Below are 21,270 nucleotides of genomic sequence, written 5' to 3' on the forward strand. Positions count from 1 at the left end.
ATTACGATATATGGATATGTGTGTATTTTGTTTTTACGGGATCAAAACTTGCAACGTGGAACTTCTTCAAAGCAGCAAACCAAGCTACAATTCTATGAGGGACAACAAACTCATAAGCGGTCCAAAGATCAAAACTCAAACTCAAATACGATCGATGGAACTCTAAATCATCAAAGTTTTAATGTCCCATAACCAAGCTACAATTCAGAGTCATTCTGGTATCACAATCTTCTTATCTTGCAGCGTCGTCATAATATGATACAAGGGCAATTCCTATTTCATTCTCTAAATCATCATTCCAGAACTACATGAGGCCTGATCCTCGTTAAGATCGAGGTATGTAGGCGATTCAAAGCCAGAATTTGGCCCCAATTTTCCTAAAGTTCCCCCGAAACCTTACTTAACTCTTTCCTTAAACATGCAAGTCAGATAATCTGAAATTAATGTTATAATTTGAGAAACAAAGTATTTTTAATAAATATGTAATTAATTACAGTAATAAGTGGTGTATTTGATGATTATAATTTTTATCTTATTTTATTGGAATTAATTAAATTTAATTGAATTAACTTTAAAGGGGTTAAAGACTGAATGACTATAATTGCAATTGCACTCCTAAACATAAATTGGACATCTTTTAAATTTAAATTAGCCAAAAACATTGGCCCAACTCCCCCATCTGACCCAGTCCAAATGACCGCCCTCCAGTCCAAGCTGCAGATCCATGCCATTCCCTGTGAGGCAATAGAATTGTGCCACTTCACCGCTCTTAAACACTCACACAAGAAACACACACACATCTGAGCCGTTAATCCATTTGATCAACATCCTATGTTTAATCTTAGTTTTCCTTTAATTTTTTACGCTTGCCAGACCTCATCTCCACCGTTTAAAAACAGAGATCCAACATTTTCAAAATTTCATCATAAAAAACCTTTTAAATTTCTTAAGTCTTGATTTATTAGGCCGTTGATCAAATGATCAAACAACCCAGATTTCTTCCCTCAACATTAACCTTAGAGACCAGCAAGGTTACCCCCAACACCCTAACTCATTCCCTCATTGACTAGCCGGACCCTTTCCCATTTGCCTCTCTTTTTTCTCAATCTATCAAACCTAACCAACCCAAATCCTTGCACAAATTTGTGAAAGGTCACAAATCAACCATGAAATCATTCTCTTTGCCTTCTGAATCTGCGAATCCCACCATATTTTTTCCCATTTCATCACTCAAATTTAAAAAGTCCCAAATCCAAACTTTAGTTAAATAATGAAACTTCAAGTCTTCTAATTTCTCTTGTACTCTATCAAATCGGAGCATGCATGAATGTTTCTCAAAGCTTCATCATGATTATTTAAGGTCCAGAGGTCAAATGCAATGACCTATGGACATTGAAGCTTTTTCTGATGGGTAAGGCCTTCAACGGTCAACCTCTCTCCTCTCAGGTAAAATCCTTACGGTTTTCCCCTCAGTCTCTTCAATTTTGACTCGTACTTGTTGCGTCATCTGGTAGTCGTCACTCTCCACTACCATTGTTTGAATCTACCGAAACCCTAAGGCCTGAAGGCACTATAAATAGTAGCCTTAATTTCTCACACCTAACAATCTAGAAAGACATAAATACACAACACACAGTAACGTCTAGAATTTTTCAATCGAAGCTTAGGTTCTTAATTCATTTCTTATATCTCTTCCTCTCTTTTCATGTTTTGAGTTTACTCACTTATCTGAGTTTAAGCTTTGGGTTTCCAAATGGCAAAACAATTATCGTGTTTGGTTTTCTTCTCAAAGGAAGGTCAGTACATATCGACCTTCTCTCTCTCTCTCTTTAATTGCTTATGTTAAAACATGACTGGTCTGTTATCCTCTGCCGATTTTTTCTGTTTATGATGTATTATTATTAGTTTATACTTGATAATTATGACACTATATGGATGAACCAATTGTCTCTATAATAGTTTGAAGTTAAATGTATGATAATTGATTATCTTGTAAACTTAATATTGCTGCTCTAAGTTGAACAATTCAAGCAATGTTGAACTTTTGTAGTTAATTAAATAACCTTAGTGATTATTTACACTTGTTCTGATTTCAGACATTCCATGATGGTTTGTTATGGCCTTCATGTCTGCTATACTAATTTTGCCTTAGTGTTACCTGATGATCTACATTATGTACTCGAGCCATTTGTTTGGTAAGACTAAGACTATTATAATTATGGACACTTAAGGATAAGTACATGGCTGTCATTGTAGTTAAAGTATATTAGTTTAGTTGTTTGGGCTGCTTTCTCTCTTCAAATATGTTCTGTGATTCTGTAACTCTTGGAATATCATTGTGAAGGTCTCCTCTTAGCCTCCATATCTGTATGGCCATGCCTGTGAGTTTCACTATGTAAGTATGTCTTGAAATAGCTGAACTAAGTGTTAAATAAGTTTCTGTAGTTAATCTTGCATGTATTCTATCAGCTGCAGTCAACCTAGTTTAATCTATGCCCTAAGTTGTCCTTCAGAACTTGGTTAAAGGCTGCATATGTTGTATCTGTGCATTATATTTTGGATTGGCTATGCTGAATTGAACTACATCATGTCTATATTATTATATTCAACTTACCTAGACTGGTTATCCTACTATTAGAACCATGCTCACTTAACATATGTGAAACTTTCATTATTCTGAAGCTTTTGTAACGAACTTGTTAATTTGATTCTATCTTTTACTATGCTCTCTAGCCTTGCAGTCCTTTAAAACATCTTTTGTGGGTATCTGAATATATTCTCTTAAAGATTCTGCACTCATTCTTGTTTAAACAGACTTCTTTCTTGTCCTTCATGCTTATGCTTATGATTATGCTCTCACACCTCTTAGAACTATAGAAAGTTGCATCTCGTCTATTCTAAAAGGATTAATCACATAGAATTTAAGATATAAGTCAACTGTGATCACTAAAAGAATTCAAGGGGGGACTTCTGATATTTACCTGCCTTGGTTGAGTACTACACTTTGTCTTTATGAATGCCATAACTCTTAATGAGCATAGTAAGAATATAAGGTTGTTAACCTTTAAAGGGAAAGTAATTATGTCATTGGCTTAAGTTAGGACTAGCCTGTTTGCTTACATAAGTATCTCTGTCGATATTCTTTAAAGATTCTAAATAAAGATGTTAACTCATATGTCATGACCCAAATCCCATTATAGGTCGTGATGGCATCCAACTTCATCGTTAGGCAAGCCAACAAATATATCAACACATTGACGAGCCCTTATAGTAGACGAGTTTAGCATTCAACGAAGGATCGGTAAGACTCCACCTCATTCAGAGTGCACCCGAGTCTATAAGTCATCGTGTCAGAGTTTTGTTATAGACTTATGGGTAGGCCGGTACCCTGTCCCATTTGATGTCGAATAATCTTAGAGTCTTTGTAGACACAGGTTCATCATGTACAGTATTTCAGAGGCCTTGACGGCCCATATATATTCTTGTTTTAAGAATGATGGTTCATTGATACAACGTTTTCCCACTTTTTTGCTATAAATTATGAGTTGTGGCCATGTTGGCCCATGATAGTTGCAGAAGAAAACAAATAAGTTACAGAGTGGTTCGCTCGGGCCAGCACGATACTGGGTTCCAGCCACGCCTCCCCAGGTTTGGGGCGTGACAAAAGTGGTATCAGAGCGAGTTGTGTCATAGGAAGTCTACAAAGCCGTGCTTAGTAGAGGAACTTATGGGTGTGTTGCACGCCACATTTATAATTGAGAGGTTATAGGGAATTTAGGAAATGCTACCCTTCTTTTGTTTCCAGATCGTGCCATAGATCTTAGTCGTAAGAAGTCAGTATAAAGCTTCCATCGGATTTTGTATGCACCAGAGGTGCAGGTATCATAGTATAGCTTTAAGACATAGATGTAGTTTCTACCTATGTGTAAGTGAGGTTATGAAAGCGACAAAAGATACTATGCGAGATTGAAAGGTAAGTAAGGTAAATGTGAAGAAGATATGAGATACTCAGGTACAAAAGGTTATGAATAGTCTAGACTTCAGATAGAGGTTGGGTTTTAGATTAGTTTACAGAGGAGACCCTAGCAAAACCTTTATAAATCTCTAAGAGTTAACATTCGAGGATGAATGTTTCTAAAGGGGGTAAGGATGTTACATCTCATACTTTTCTACATTGGATTTGTCATAAGATAATTGACATAAGTTCAAGGACAAGCCTATTTTTGAAGTTATAAGTATTTATGATATTTCAAACAAGTGATAAGTAAGTGTTATGAAGGTCAGGGGGTAAACGAATCGAAGAAATTGAGTATCGCCGAAGTTTGATATTTTGGGATGCAATATGGTCCAAGCTATAATACTCCGTATTTATGGACTAGTTCCATATAAGGTACAACACGATCATGATAATAAGGTATATGAAATATACTAGTTCTTAAGTGAATCGAGACCTAAAATTATTGTGTGAATAATTGGTTAAATGTTGGTAGAAAGTCATGGAATATGGAATTAGTTATAAGTGGATAAGTGTCACTTGTATGAATCCACATGGAATAATGGGGATAAGGGGGGCTCATGACTAATCAACTTTATAAGGATTAAGGTGGCAGCAAGTAGGGAATTTAATATTGACTAGGCAAGTCTTGGAGCTAGGTGGCAAGATTAGGGAGTTCTAGTGGCTTAGTCATTAAATTATTGGGGTGGATAAGTATTTAAAATATTTGGATAGGCTTGACTTGATAAACCTCCAAACGTGGCAGCCAAGGAAATCCCAATAAATGACTCTTAAGTCATAGAGCAAGATGGCACGTTTAGGAAATCGGTGGATAAGTTAGGTGGGAACATCACCCCCACGTGGCAATAAGTGAAAATGACTCAAACATCCATATGGTGACTCTTTGGTTTATGGGATTAGGTTGCATTTTAGGGGAAATTGTGGGCTTCCACATGGCATAAAGTTGGCTAAGGGTGGAACCAATGTGCACATGAGTCATAGCACTTGGTGTGCCTTGTTTACACGTGATAACGTACGCCTTTAAGCCTTCATATTTTACTTTTTTTGCAATTAAGATGCAGAAAGAAGCTTGAAATCTTTCCTTCTATTATTAGGGAGTCTCTTACTTTAGAAACATAGGAAAAACATATATCCATGATACTCCATATGTCCAGCAGGATGAAATATGTCATGATCATAAGAAGTGCTTAGTTCTTGTTCAAAGATTTAAAGGGGCAAAAATTGTTCTTGGAAAACTCAAGTGAAAGTAGTTGAAAATTTCATCAAGTAAGGTATGTTATGGCTATCCCTTCTTTCCTTTTGTAATGATCCATATGATACAAACGAAACGAGCAAACGCACAACTTTCATAAATGACTCTATTCATAGACGTACTAGGTGTGCCTATGTTCTTGATTCCCAATGTGTCCTACTATCATATCGTCTGTTCATGGGTCTCTTGACATTTCAAGAGATCATATTGACTTACTTCATTATGCATTGCATTCATTTATACATATGTATTTACCCATGACTAGATGGCATTATATACACGTATATTATATGTATATGGGGTATGGAAAAAGGTAACGACGTTATATACGCACCACCACCTGATCAGTTGGTATAAGTTGATGATTTTTCCCATAGAGGCTGAGATGATATGATGGGATACCCTCAGAGACTTGATGATGTTATGTACACATAGACCTATGAATTGTATAACATTTATACGCATATGCATGACATTATAAATATTTCATGATTTAAAGAGCTATCCAGACTTACAAGTTGAGTTCTTTATTTTATGTTTCTTCCATGTCCTTTATATACTTATTTACATGCCTTACATACTCAGTACATTATTTGTACTGACATCCTTTTGTTGTGGATGCTGTATTCATGCCTGCAGGTATAGATAATCAGTTTGACGAGCCCTAATAGTAGATAAGGTTATCATTCAGTGAAGGATCGGTAAGACTCCACCTCATTTGAAGTGCATCCGAGTCTATAAGTCATCATGTCAGAGTTTTGTTACAGACTTATGGGTAGGCCGGTACCCTGTCCTATTTGAAGTCAAATAATCTTAGAGGCTTTGTAGATACGGGTTCATCATGTAAAGTATTTCAGAGGCCTTGACGGCCCATATATATTCATGTTTTAAGAATGATGGTTCATTGATACACCGTTTTCCCACTTTTTTTGCTATAAATTATGAGTTGTGGCCATGTTGGCCCATGATAGTTACAGAAGAAAACAAATGAGTTACAGAGTAGTTAGCTCGGGCCATCACGACACCGGGTGCCAGCCACGCCTCCCTAAGTTTGGGGCGTGGCAAAAGTGGTATCAGAGTGGGTCGTGTCCTAGGAAGTCTATAAAGCCATGCTTTGTAGAGTTTCACTTATGGGTGTGTTGCGTGCCACATTTATAATTGAAAGGCTAAAGGGCATTTAGGAAATGCTACCCTTCTTTTGTTTCCAGATCGTGCCATAGATCTTAGTCGTAAGAAGTCAGTATGAAGCTTCCACCAAATTTTGTATGCACCATAGGTGCGGGTATCATAGTAGAGCTTTAAGGCGTAGATGTAATTTCTACCTATGTGAAAGTGAGGTTATGAAAGCGACAGAAGATACTATGCGAGATTGAAAGGTAAGTAAGGTAAAGGTGAAAAGGATATGAGATACTCAGGTACAAAATGTTGTGAATAGTCCAGACTGCAGTTAGAGGTTGGGTTTTATATTAGTTTACAGAGGAGACCCTAGCAAAACCTTTATAAATCTCTAAGAGTTAACATTCGAGGACGAATGTTTCTAAAGGGGGTAAGGATGTTACATCCCATACTTTTCTACATTGGATTTGTCATAAGATAATTGACATAAGTTCAAGGACAAGCCTATTTTTGAAGTTATAAGTATTTATGATATTTCAAACAAGTGATAAGTAAGTGTTATGAAGGTCAGGGGGTAAACGAATCGAAGAAATTGAGTATCGCCGAAGTTTGATATTTTGGGATGCAATACGGTCCAAGCTATAATACTCCGTATTTATGGACTAGTTCCATATAAGGTACAACACGATCATGATAGTAAGTCATATGAAATATATTAGTACTTAAGTGAAACTAGACCTAGAAATTATTGTGTGAATAATTGGTTAAATGTTGGTAGAAAGTCATGTAATATGGAATTAATTATAAGTGGATAAGTGTCATTTGTATGAATCCACGTGGAATCATGAGGATAAGGGGGCCTGATGACTAATCAACTTTATAAGGACTAAGGTTTCAGCAAGTAGGCAATTTAATATTGACTAGGCAAGTCTTGGAGCTAGGTGGCAAGATTAGGGAGTCTAGTGGCTTAGTCATTAAATTATTGGGGTGGATAAGTATTTAAAATATTTGGATAGGCTTGACTTGATAATCCTCCAATTGTGGCAGCCAAGGAAAACCCAATAAATGACTCTTAAGTCATAGAGCAAGATGGAACGTTTAGGAAATTGGTGGATAAGTTAGGTGGGAGCATCGCCCGCCACGTGGCAACAAGTGAAAATGACTCAAACATCCAAATGGTGACTCTTTGGTTTATGGGACTAGGTGGCATTTTAGGGAAAATTGTGGGCTGCCACATGGCATGAAGTTGACCAAGGGTGACACCAATGTGCACATGAGTCATAACACTTGATGTGCCTTGTTTACACGTGGTAATGCAAGCCTTTAAGCCTTCATATTATACTTTTTTTGTAATTACGATGTAGAAAGAAGGTTGAAATCTTCCCTTCTATTATTAGGGAGTCTCTTACTTTAGAAGCATAACAAAAACATACATCCATGATACTCCACATGTCTAGCAACATGAAATATGCCATGATCATAAGAAGTGCTTAGTTCTTGTTCAAAGATTTAAAGTATCAAAAATTGTTCTTGGAAAGCTCAAGTGAAAGTAGTTGATAATTTCATCAAGTAAGGTATGTTAAGGCTATCCCTTTTTTCCTTTTGGCATGATCCATATAAAAAAAATAAAATGAGCAAACGCACAACTTTCATAAATGACTCTATTCATAGACATACTAGGTGTGCCTATGTTCTTGATTCCCCATGTGTCCTACTATCATATCATATGTTCATGGGTCTCATGATATTTCTAGAGATCGTATTGACTTACTTCATTATGCATTGAATTTATTTATACATATGCATTTACCCATGACCAGATGACATTATATACGCATATATTATATGTATACGCATATACTTTTCTACGTTAGATTTGTCATAAGATAATTGACATACGTTCAAGGACAAGCCTATTTTTGAGGTTATAAGTATTTATGATATTTCAAACAAGTGATAAGTAAGTGTTATGAAGGTCAGGGGGTAAACGAATCGAAGAAATTGAGTATCGCCGAAGTTTCATATTTTGGGATGAAATACAGTTCAAGCTATAATACTCCATAATTATGGACTAGTGCTATACAAGGTACCACACGATCATGATAGTAAGGCATATGAAATATATTAGTACTTAAGTGAAACGAGACCTAGAAATTATTGTATGAATAATTGGTTAAATATTGGTATAAAATCATGGAATATGGAATTAGTTATAAGTGGATAAGTGTTATTTGTATGAGTCCACGTGGAATCACGAGGATAAGGGTGCCTCATGACTAATCAACTTTATAAGGATTAAGGTTTCAGCAAGTAGGGAATTTAATATTGACTAGGCAAGTCTTGGAACTAGGTGGCAATATTAGGGAGTTCTGGTGGCTTAGTCATTAAATTATTGGGGTGGATAAGTATTTAAAATATTTGGATAGGCTTGACTTGATAAGCCTCCAAACGTGGCAGCCAAGAAAAGCCCAATAAATTACTGTTAAGTCGTAGAGCAAGATGGCACGTTTAGGAAATTGGTGGATAAGTTAGGTGGGAACATCACCCCCCATGTGGCAACAAGTGAAAATGATTCAAACATCCAAATGGTGACTCTTTGGTTTATGGGATTAGGTGGCGTTTTAGGGCAAATTGTAGGCTGCCACATTGCATGAAGATGGCTAAGGGTGGCACCAATGTGCACATGAGTCATAGCACTTTGTGTTCCTTGTTTACACGTGATAATGCAAGCCTTTAAGCCTTCATATTATACTTTTTTTGCAATTAAGATGTAGAAAGAAGGTTGAAATCTTTCCTTCTATTATTAGGGAGTCTCTTACTTTAGAAACATAGCAAATACATACATCCATGATATTCCATATGTTCAGCAACATGAAATATGCCATGATCATAAGAAGTGCTTAGTTCTTGTTCAAAGATTTAAAAGAGCAAAAATTGTTCTTGGAAAGCTCATCGGTACCCTCAAATTACCCCTAATGTTTTCGTCCCTTAGTAATAAATAATCCACCAATGTACCAATAACCCGAAACTGCAAAAGCACATCACCATGTGCCCCAATCATAAAAGGTAGGCTCCCCCACTTAGCTTTAAGCCATAATCACATAAATCCAGAACCCACGGTGACTCCTCCTCCTCAGTTACCATGATCTCGCACCGTTGCTTAACAAAATTTCTCATATGTTCTTGTTGAACTAATCATAACACATCCCGAATTATCAGCCATAACCGCGCACTCGACCTCCTAACAGTCATACCATCTTCTTCAAGTGATCCAAGCTTACATCGCGGTACATGCATCCCATTCGATAGAAGGCATAACTTTTATAGGATGTTCATCAGGAGTCATGCAACCCCTAACCTTCTCACAGGAGATAGCCCACCCGTGTAACCTCATACGGATATCCTCCAACGGCATAGCCATAGCCACGTCCATTATGAAATCAGCTGATTCTCCTAGGTCCACATCATCCGCCAGCTACAAGAGTCCGTTAATCCAATTAGCATCAATTGAAGGTCCAACAATACGTTCCAAAACTCGAAGTCATGTTGTATCCCAAAACGATAATCAAGCTTACACATCCCTCTACGTTCCAAGAAAACTCTTCCCGTCACATTCAAACTTCCTAAGAAAACTACTCGATCTCTGATGCTCGTACTTGACCTGCTAACAAATCATCTACCGCGAGACATAACCCTACATGTCCTTCCTCATCCTTGGCTACTAAAATACTGCCTCAAATCATAATCCATCTCTGTAGCATTTGAGGTAATGAATTGTCATCAACACTAAGCCTCTATAAAGAACATCTTTCTCGAGCCACCAAAACTAGAAACACCAATTCGACCTTGAAGCTGCCACACACCGCCATCTCTAATACTCTCTTCTTAGGTACCATTTCACAACACCTCGCGCCTAAGGCAAACCAATGAAGACCATCACATCGACAAGCCTAAATGCGTTCAAACAAAGACGACGAAACCACATTACAAACAAGAATTCCACCAAGATAAAAATATCCAATCTCGCTACTTCGTTAACCAAAGCCTGAACATCGATAGTCTGATTGCCTCTTCTCTGCTAGAATTAAATGCCGAATTACCAAACCATGAACCAAGAAATCCTCCTCTTAGGACATTCACTATCGTAACACATAAATAAGCACCCTACCTTTCACACCAGCACTGCGCGATAATAACGCACGAAAATCATAATACACTATGCATAGCCTCGAAACCATTATCAACTCTAACACTAGGCTGAAACAACAGAACATCCCTCCACAAGGCAACGATAATAGTCCGCCCGCCCGAATACGCATGGAAAAACATCCAGTACCACATTTGTAGCACCACTATAACTCGTCGATTCCCAATTGATAATAGGCGCTCAACATCGTATAAGAATGAGTAGGAAGGAAATAAAGACATAAGCTTCAGTAAAATCAAACCGCACGACAAGGAATCAAGAAAGGATGTTCTCCTAACGGCCATGTAGCCTCTCGAAGATAAGTATCGATGTCTTTGTACCTACCGCAAGACTCTACTAGACTTGATCATAACACGTGAGACCTAAGTGAACCTAGTGCTATGATACCAAGCTGTCACGACCCAAATCCCACTATAGGCCATGATGGCGCCCAACGTCATCGTTAGGAAAGCCAACAAATGTATCAACACATTAATAGTTAGTCCAAAATGCATTTCGATATGATTAAAGAAATAAGGAGTAAAAGTTCGTTTGTTTTCATAAAAGTATAGATGTCATTATCTTAAATATTCAAATGTGGCCAAAAAATATAATCCCAAAATCATTAAAGAACACAACCACGAGCAAAATCTAAATTCCGAAAACCCGATTTTACAAGTACGTGAGCATCTACTAGGGAGTACAATAATAACACAACATCCATATGGAATATAAGATAGACAAGATAAAGTAAATAAATATGATGGAGACTTTGTGTGTTGCGTATTGTAGCATTGAATGCAACTCACCATAAAATCCCCTCTGGAGCTGCGCCTATGCGCCAAATAGACCACTAAATGAACCTGTCAGAAACTGTACATAGTGCAAAAGTGTAGCATGAGTACATAAATCAACGCGTACCCAGTAAGTATCTAGCCTAACCCCGAAGAAATAGTGACGAGGGGTCAATATCAATACTTACTAGTGGTCCAATAAATCATGAACAACAAAAAGTAGACAGGTATGAAGCATGATAAGTAAATAGTGAAAACAGATAGAGGTACATAATACGATCCTCAACTGAACAGTAAGCACAAGGTCCTCTAATACCGAAAACTTCCTCATATGGAATACGTAATGGTCAACACCAAATCAACGGTTACATCTCATGTAAGAAAAACTCATAAGTACGTTGATTCCTTATGAAATATTACGCACGATTCTGCCGAAGCGAGCAGCCCGATCCCATAAGAGTAAGGGGCATGAATTTCTACCTTGGCTTACGGCTCGATCCCAACTGAGGCATTCAACCCAATTCCATAATCATGTACACTACCGAGGGTCGACCGACATTAACCATAGATGCATCTCATAATACTGCCAAGGAGAACTGCCCGATCGTAAAATGATATTGCTGAGGCATTCATGTCACGCCCCGACCTCGGGGAGCGCGACGGTGCTCAACAGAGTTACCTCAGTCGAGCAATCCTGCACAGTATCGTCTACCCAACAAACCCACAAATAAAGAGAAGAATACAGTTCAGTAATAAGTCAATAAAAAGTCATGTGAACAACACCGGTTCATTTTCATTAGTTACGTCTGTCACGACCCAAACCGATGGGCCATGATGAGTACTCGAGTCCTACCTGTCGAATACCCCTAAGCATACGTCTAAGATATAAACATGAATTAAGGGTAGGTCATGAATAACATCTGCCATTAAACTGTTGAAGCACATGAATGACATACATGAGGAAAACATGTCCAAAAGACATATATACACATACGGAATATGGTAGGGCGTGCCGACAAGGTTGCGATAGAAAATTATATATCCAAAACTGGAAGCCGACAAGGCTACATACTATCCAACTATACATGCCTGTCTACATACCTCTATTTGAGTGTACAACTATATAAAGGATGGGACTAGACCCCGTCGTACCCATATCTACATACAAAAGTAGCGTACCAAAACTAATAACCGCTCCGGATCAAGTGGAGCACACCAACTCTCGCTGATCAACGATCCTAAAAAAGGGGACCGTCAGCTTGTCTACCTGTACCTGCGGGCATGAATCACAACATCCCCAGGCAAAAGGGATGTAAGTACGAATAATGTACCGAGTATGTAAGGCATGAAAATCAGTCCAAAAAAGACATAAATAAAACACGGAGTAAAGGAATCCACCTGTAAGTCTAAATAACTTAGTGAATCCTGAAATATTTATAAAGTCATGCCTGTGCGCAAACATGTCATATAATGCATAGGTATAAGTGTTCATAACATCATCTCGGCCTCTGTGGGCGAAATCATCACGTATACCAGTTGATCAGACGGTGGTGTGTATATAACGCCGTAACCTTTTTCCATATCACATATATATATAATATACGCATATATAATACACTGCAAGAAAAAAGCTTTTTAGCGACCAACAACTAGCGACGAGTTAAAAATCCGGTCCCTAAAAATGTACTTATAAAGACAACTTATTTACCTAGTCTCTGAATCTCAAATTAATTACGAAGAGAATAAACCTGGCCCCTATAACATAAATATCTGGTCCCTAATTCTCTTAAATTTAGCGGGGAAAGGCGCGGGTACCAAATTTATCTTGCTAAAGAAACAAACAAATAAATAATATTCTTAAAAAAAATAGAAACAAATAAATAAAAACACTAAACGCTAAGACCTAAAAATCCCTTTTCTACAGATCTTAAACCCTAGAAACTTTGAAACACTCTAAAATTCTACCGCAACTCTTCAAGTTTGAGTTTTCCCTTATCGTTTGGAAGCTTGGTCCTTGGTTAAAACTAAAGATGCTAGACTTTTTCGGTAAGTTCCTCAATTTCTATCACCATTTTTTTCATATTTCAATCTTTTCCGATTGTTGTAGTCTATGCTTAGTTGTTGTGAAAATTATGAAGCTTTTTCTCTTTGATAACTCACTCAACCTACATTTTAACTAAGTTTCCAGTTTATTCCGTTTATTTTACAGATAGGTTGGTCATAAAAGTTTCAATTTTATTCAGTTGTTCTTCGGTTCGATTATTTATTTTGGTTTTGGGATTGTTTTGTATTTTTGTTTCTTTTCCTAAATCGAGGCTTTAATTCATTTGCCTGATCTCTCTATCTAGAATTTGAGAAGAGTTGCACTTCACAGATTATAAACATCATGATTATGGGACATTACTTTCTATTGTATGAGCAAAACGTTAGAATTTGTTAATTGTATCATTACTCAAAAAAATTAGAGCTTGTGTAGTGCATCTATACATCAATAAGTTGGTTCACTAAAGGCCCTTAGCTTTGTCGACTTATTCAGGGTTAAATTTGTTTGTAATAAAAAATAATGAACTTGTAAGTTTAGGATTGCAGCAATATGTAGACAAACTTTGAGGCTGGAAGCAAATACCTTTCTTTTTTCTGGAAAAAATCTTTGAGGCTTGGAGAAGTAAAATTCTGGACTAGCTTGTCACTTGGTTGAGGCGTGTCCTACATTGCCTCCATTATGTGAACCTTCATTCTGTAACCATGTTGGAGGGTATCTTTGTATTTTGTTGAGATTTATTCTTGATAGATTGAGGTTGGTTAACATTGTTAATTTTGCTATGAAATACTATTATCTTTAAGGTTTTGAGAGGACATGCTATGGATCGTAAAACATGATGTTATCTAATTAGTAAAGTGAATGTGAAATATTCTGTATGTTTTGATGTTCAGTTGGTGATTCATCATCCTAATTTTAATATTTTTGATGATATCTCTAAGTTGAAAAGCATGGATCTCTATGTTCTATAAGGTGAATTCATTTACCCTTCTTCGTAAACTAGTATATATGTTTATGTAAAAATCAATAGAAATATCATTGAATAATTACCTTTTCAATTGTTTGTGTTTCACTTAATTCGGATTTATTTAATAATAGGTTATGCTATGCTATGCTATCTGGACTTTTTGTGAAAAGAAATATTTATTTCTTGTTATTAGAGAAGTAAAAGAAACAAAAGAAAAGGGACGAACAAGATAAAACAAATGTTTGTTAACAAGATAAAACAAATGTTTGTTTTCTATTAGTTGAGGATGAAGTATGAAAGTTAAACTTGTTTATGATATTGATTAAGATGGTCTAAAACTAAGAGAGGCTATCAAATATTACCTTCAGAATAGTCATCGGCTCATAGTCTTCTTTGTGACTATTGGAAGCTAGGAATCAATTTGTCCATTTCTCTACTTGACTAGTAATTGCAATTGTATTAATAAAGCTTTGAGCTTCTTGAGTATCTCCGCCATCTTCCTTCAGCAAGCTGGGCATGGTATTTATATCTTCAACTTATTCTCAATGTTTAATAACAGGTTAAACACAAAGTGAAAGGAGTTATAAGTATCTAGTAATAATGAACCTGACATTTAGCGATTTTTGCATAATCTGCATTGTTCTCTTACAGAAATGTGCAGACTTAAGTTAGTAGTGAAGCCCAATTACATATACAAAAAAGAAACAATAACTTCTAATGAAGATTTTATCAAGTAATTATTGCAACGACTCAAGTATGACTATGTAAGTAGACTTGCTTGTTTGTGTAGGCCTCCTTGTTAGAAATTATATTCTCTTTATAGCGTGAACAAGTTCTTTTTTTTTTTTCCTAAAATTTATTTTTACAATTCTCAGAACAATCTTTATATTGTAACAGTTATTGGATAGAGGGAGAATAGAAGAAAGAAGAGGTAGTAATCAGATTCTACTATATTCGCTCGTTAAGGAATACCAATACCTTCCACTATTACATGGTTGGATCGTACTACATTTGTTAGATTTGCTGGTCAAGGTATGATACCTTCACTTGAAAGTATCTTTAAATCTATTACTGATCATAAATAGAGTGCTTTGTGTGAATAAACAGAGTTTGACTTTGGATATATTGTTCTCAGAAATTCTCTCAGCTGCTGCTTCATTTCTTATGATTCTTGTACATGCAACAGTTAAATGAATCAATGTGCTAAGTAATTTTAATTATAACAGTTGTACAAACTTAGGATCATTATCAGATGTATTATTAATTATACTAGTGTTATTCATTTCAGTTGTACGTTACAGATGTATAGTCTCAAACTGTGTAATGTTGGCTAGTATTACATTCACCTAAGTATCTTCTGCAAATAGTATACAAGAGATGGTAAACTAGCTAAATTGTGGGCTTAAAAGTTGAGTATGGTGTTTTCTCAAAACAAAATCTGTTAAGAATCTATTTGGTTTTGATTACGGAAATGATTTGTACTAATGCGTGCATACACACATATGTATGGTTCTTGTATATGCTTGCACTTAATGAGTTTGAACTTTTTTTCAATTGGGATGTTAAATCTCTGTTAGATTTAAATTATTTTGACAGAAAATCTTTTTAACCTATTTCGCCAACTTATCATGATAGTTTCTCTAATGAGAATCTATTTTATACTTTCTACAGGTGTGAAGACTTGAGTTTACAATCAAGATGCAAGTTTTGAAAGCTTCATATAATTCCGCAAATTGGTGATAATTTTGTTAATATAGTTAGGCAAATATTTGTTTTTTGCTCAAGGATTGTATGAACAGTACTGTGAAGTATGTATCATGGCTATTACCTTGTTACTTGTGAGATGTTAATATATCTTGTAATTAATTATAAATTTAAATTATATATATGAAACCAAGGTATAACTATGAGTTCTGTTTTTTCTTTCTGCATTTAATTATCTATGTTGGAATAATATTTTTAAAAATGACAAGAAAAGATCAGGTATTTATTTAGGGACCAACATACACATGTCCTAAAAACATTATAAGGACCAGATCTTTCGTCTTTAATTCCTTTTTATCACCAAGTGATGTATGTTTAGGGACGAGAAGCGTGGTCTCTAAAGCTTTTTTAAAGACCAGAAAATATCTGGTCGCTAAAATATTTTAAGGACCAGTATTGGTATCTCGTCGTTATTGACCTTTAGCGGCGAAGCCTTTAGTGACGGGTGGCGACCAAATTGTAGTGGTCGTTATTTACTATCAGGGACCAAAATTAGACCTTTAGGGACCAATTTTCCCATCGTTAATGACCATTTTTCTTGTAGTGACGCCATCTGGTCATGGGTCAATGTACGTGTATAAATGAATGAAATGCATAAGAAGTAAGTTAATAAGATTTTTCGGTATGTCATAAGATTAATATGCCTTCGGATAAATTTTATCAACTACGTATTTTTCTGAGACTCATGAACAGAAGATATAATCATAAGACACATGGGAAATCAAGAATATAGGTATCACTAGTACTTTTAAGAATAGAGTCATTTGAGAAAGTTGTGCGTTTGCTCATTTTGTTGTATCATATGGATCATGCCAATATGAAAGAAGGGATAGCCTTAACATACCTGAACCGATTCTTTTGACAATCCCTCTAACACATGCCAATCGCGACAAAGCACGTAACATCTGATTGGAATAGGGAAAAACTTGTATGATATTCTTGAGAAAGATTGTACCGTGTTCTCTTAGAATCGCAATTCTCACGTTGCTAAGTAGTCTTGTATGAACTTTGTAGCAAATCACGTTGCTATCATTTTGTATGAGTTTGCTGAAGCAATTTTTTAAATTGCTATGAAGATTAGATATATCTCTCTTTGTGAATTATGAGATATCTTTTACCTTAGTGGGTGTGGGCCCCACTTAGGTGATGACTTAGCCAAAAGTCCCTCTAAATGTGCCACCTTGTAATGTAAGTAAAGAGTCACAAATGGGGCATAACTTCCTGCAACGTTGGGGGGGAGGGGGGAGGGGGAGATTTCCCACCAATAATTATCCATCCATTTCCTTAATTAACTTGTTAACCCCCCACTAATCTAATAATTAACCAATTACCCACATAATTAATAATTATCTCAAATTACTTAAAATACTAATCACTTTTAACACACTTTATACACCTTACTATCATGGTCATGTGGTACCTTGTATGACACTAGTCCATAAATTCCGGGTATTATAATTCGGACCGCATTTTATCCCAAACTGACAACCTTCAACGAAACTCATTTTTTTTGATTCGTTTACCCTCTAACCTTCACGGCACTTACTTATCGCATGTTATAAATAGCTTAAATGCTTATAACCTCAAAAATAATCTCATTCCAGAGCTTACGTCGATTAACTTACGGCAAAAATTTAACGTACGAAATGGGGGATGCAACATCCTTCCCCACTTAGAAACATTCGTCCTCGAATGTTTAACTCCTCGAGATCTATATAAATTTTAGCAGAGTCACCTTTATAACAGTACTACTACCAACCCTTCCTATAGAAAATTCAATAATTCAATGCCACATATTGCCACAATCATCAATAACGACAATGGCCTCACACGACCAATGACAATAACTAACACAAGAATCCATACTCGTACTTTAAGGCTGTGATGTCTCAGTTGGATCCTTTTATGGAAGAGGAAACAAGTGAGGATATATATAGACTTCATGTCTTCTTCGGCTTCCAATGTCATTTCTTCTACATTATTGTTTCTCCAAAGTACTTTCACCGAAGCTAGTCCTCAATCTCTGAACCTGTCTATCTAGTATAGCAATGTGAGTTTCCTCATATGATAGCTGCTCTGTGACCTGAACATCGTCAACTGACACGAATCTGGAAGGATCTCCGATACATTTATGAAGCATAGACACATGACAGACTGGATGTACAGACTCCAAGTCATAAGGCAAGTATAGCTCATATGCTACCTGGCCTACCTTGCATATGATCTTATATGGTCCAATGTACCGAGGGCTAAGTTTTCCTTTCTTACCGAACCTCATAACGCCTTTCATCGGTGATACCTTTAGGAATACCCAATCGTCAACCTGAAACTCCAAGTCTCGTTGTCGATTATTTGCATAAGACTTATGACGACTTTGAGATGCTAATAGCCTTTCCTGTATAAGCTTAATCTTCTCGATTGCCTGTTGTACCAACTTTGGTCCTACTAACTTAGTTTCCCAAACATCGAACCATCCTATAGAGCCATCTGAATACTGGAATGATATTATACGCGAACTCAATAAGCGGCAGATGATCATCCCAGCTACCCTTGAAGTCTATCACACAAGCTCATAATAGATCCTCCAGTATCTGAATGGATCAGCCTGTCCGTCTGTCTGGGGATGAAATGTTGTACTAAGACTTACTTGAGTCTCCAATCCTTTTTGAAAGGACCTCCAGAAATTAGCTGTAAACTGAGCACCTCTATCCGAGATAATAGATATAGGGACACCATGAAGTCGTACTATCTCCTTAATATAAAGCCTTGCATAATCTTCTGTGGAATATGTAGTCCTAATGGGCAGAAAATGGGCTGATTTTGTAAGTCTATCAACAATCACCCATATAGAATCGAGCTTACGCTGGGTACGAGGTAAACCTACGATGAAATCCATATTAATTACTTCCCACTTCCAAGTCGGAATCTCCATAGCCTGCAATAATTCACCGGGTTTTTGATGCTCAATCTTAACCTGTTGACAGTTAGGGCATTGAGCAACAAACTCCGCTATATCCTTTTTCATTCCGTCCCACCAATATATTTCCCTGATCTCATGATACATTTTTGTTACTCCTGGATGGATAGAATAACGAGAATAGTGAGTTTCTCCTATAACCTGCCGGCGCATCCATGCAACATTAGGGACACATAATCGTCCTCGATATCTAAGGACTCCATCTCCTGTAATCTCAAATGGTGTCTTCTCCTTCTGATGGGTTGTATCCCTGTAATGAGCTAACACAGGATCCTCGTACTGGCGTTCCTTCACCTCAGTTACTAAAACGGATGTTGCAGTGTCCTGAATAGTAACTCCGGTATCACCTGAGTCTAGTAATCGAACTCCTAGACTAGCTAGCTGATAAATCTCACGGGCTATCCCACTCTTCTCTGGCTGTAAATATGATAGGCTACCCATAGATCTATGGCTGAGGGCATCGACTACTACATTCGCCTTCCCTGGATGGTATAAAATATCAACGTCATAGTCTTTCAGTAGCTCCAACCATCTCCTTTGACGTAAATTCAATTCCTTTTGCTTGAAGATATACTAAAGGCTCTTTAGATAGCATATATAGCATAACCATCGGTCCCCTATGGGAGTGTTAGAATTGGTGCTGAAGTTAATCTGTCCTTCAATGCCTGGAAACTCCGTTCGCAAGCGTCAGTCCATTGAAACATAGCTCCCTTCCCTGTCAACTTTGTCAATGGTGCTGAAAGAGAAGAAAATCCCTTTACAAATCTCCTGTAATACCCTGCCAAACCGAGAAAGCTTTGAACCTTCGTCGGTGTCGTAGGTCTAGGCCAAGTCTTTACTGGATCAATATTTTGTGTATCAACCCGGATATATTCACCTGAAATAATATGCCCAAGGAAAACTACAGAATTCACATTTAGAGAGTTTGGCGTACAACTTCTCTTTTTGTAGAACTTTGAGCACAGTACACAAATGATCTACATGCTCTGTCTCTGAATGTGAATAAACCAATATATCATCAATAAATACAATCATGAACAAATATAGAAAGGTTCTGAACACACGGTTCATCAAGTCCATGAATACTGCTGGGGCATTAGTCAAACTGAATGACATAACACGAAACTCAATGTGCCCGTATTTGGTTCCGAATGCTGTCTTTGGAATATCTTTCTCCTTAACCCTTACCCGATGGTACCCTGACCTCAGGTCTATCTTCCAGAAACACTTGGCACCTTGAAACTGATCAAATAAATCATCAATCCTCTGCAAGGAACCATCTTTCTTCCTCACAAATAACACAGGTGCTCCTCACGGTGATGTACTCGGTCTGATAAAGCCTTTTCAAGCAAGTCTCTCAGTTGTTCCTTCAATTAACCAACTCAGGTTTTATTCCAAACTTACTAGCAATCAACAAAGTAATATATGATAATGTGGAAGCGGGGTCATCCAATGCATATACTGTCACGACCCAACTGGAGGGTCATGACTAGCACCCGGGCCACACTTGCCGAGCACCAACATACATTTTATCTAACCTTCCTTATTATCTTTAAGGGTCGACGAGATCAATATAAATGGTAGACATGGATCATGAACAACCAACAATGAAAGATAATGGCAAGAACATACATAACATGGGATGACAAGACTGTCAAGAAACTATATATAAGGTACGAGCTACCACGCTGCCATGAAAGACTATACAACAAAAATCAGCCGACAAGGCATTCCAAAGCATACATGAGTCGACACGTGTCTATGAGCCTCTAAAGGAACCTAAGTGCTGCAACATTCCCGGAATAGGTCCCCGACATACCCATAATGTCTATAACAAAAATGCATACCAAGACCACGGCAAGTCCGGAGAAGGGATCTCGCCAATAACCGCTGAACTGGGCAGCCTACTGTGGTGGGGGAGCTACGTCTACCCGTCTATCAGGACCTGCAACACGACATACAACGTCCATAAATAAAAAGGACGTCAGTATGAATAAAGTACTGAGTATGTAAGGCAGGAAAGCATAAGTAAGAACAGTAATGTAAACAAGGATAAATAATATACAACCTGTGACATTTGGGTACCTCTGAGGACTATTGACATGAAATGCATGATACATACATATATATACCTAAACTTTTAAAACATACGCCTCTG

General features: G+C 37.0%; 1 long non-coding RNA gene across 1 annotated transcript; it reads left to right on the forward strand.

The window, feature by feature from the left end:
• Positions 1–13,237: 13,237 nt before the first annotated feature.
• On the forward strand, positions 13,238–16,278 carry LOC104100327 (uncharacterized). The gene is made up of 3 exons (XR_687219.4): positions 13,238–13,409; positions 15,269–15,403; positions 16,043–16,278. It is a non-coding gene; the product is annotated as an uncharacterized lncRNA (long non-coding RNA).
• Positions 16,279–21,270: the final 4,992 nt, after the last annotated feature.

Source organism: Nicotiana tomentosiformis, chromosome 9 (genome assembly GCF_000390325.3).
Source record: "Nicotiana tomentosiformis chromosome 9, ASM39032v3, whole genome shotgun sequence".
NCBI classification, from domain to species: domain Eukaryota; kingdom Viridiplantae; phylum Streptophyta; class Magnoliopsida; order Solanales; family Solanaceae; genus Nicotiana; species Nicotiana tomentosiformis.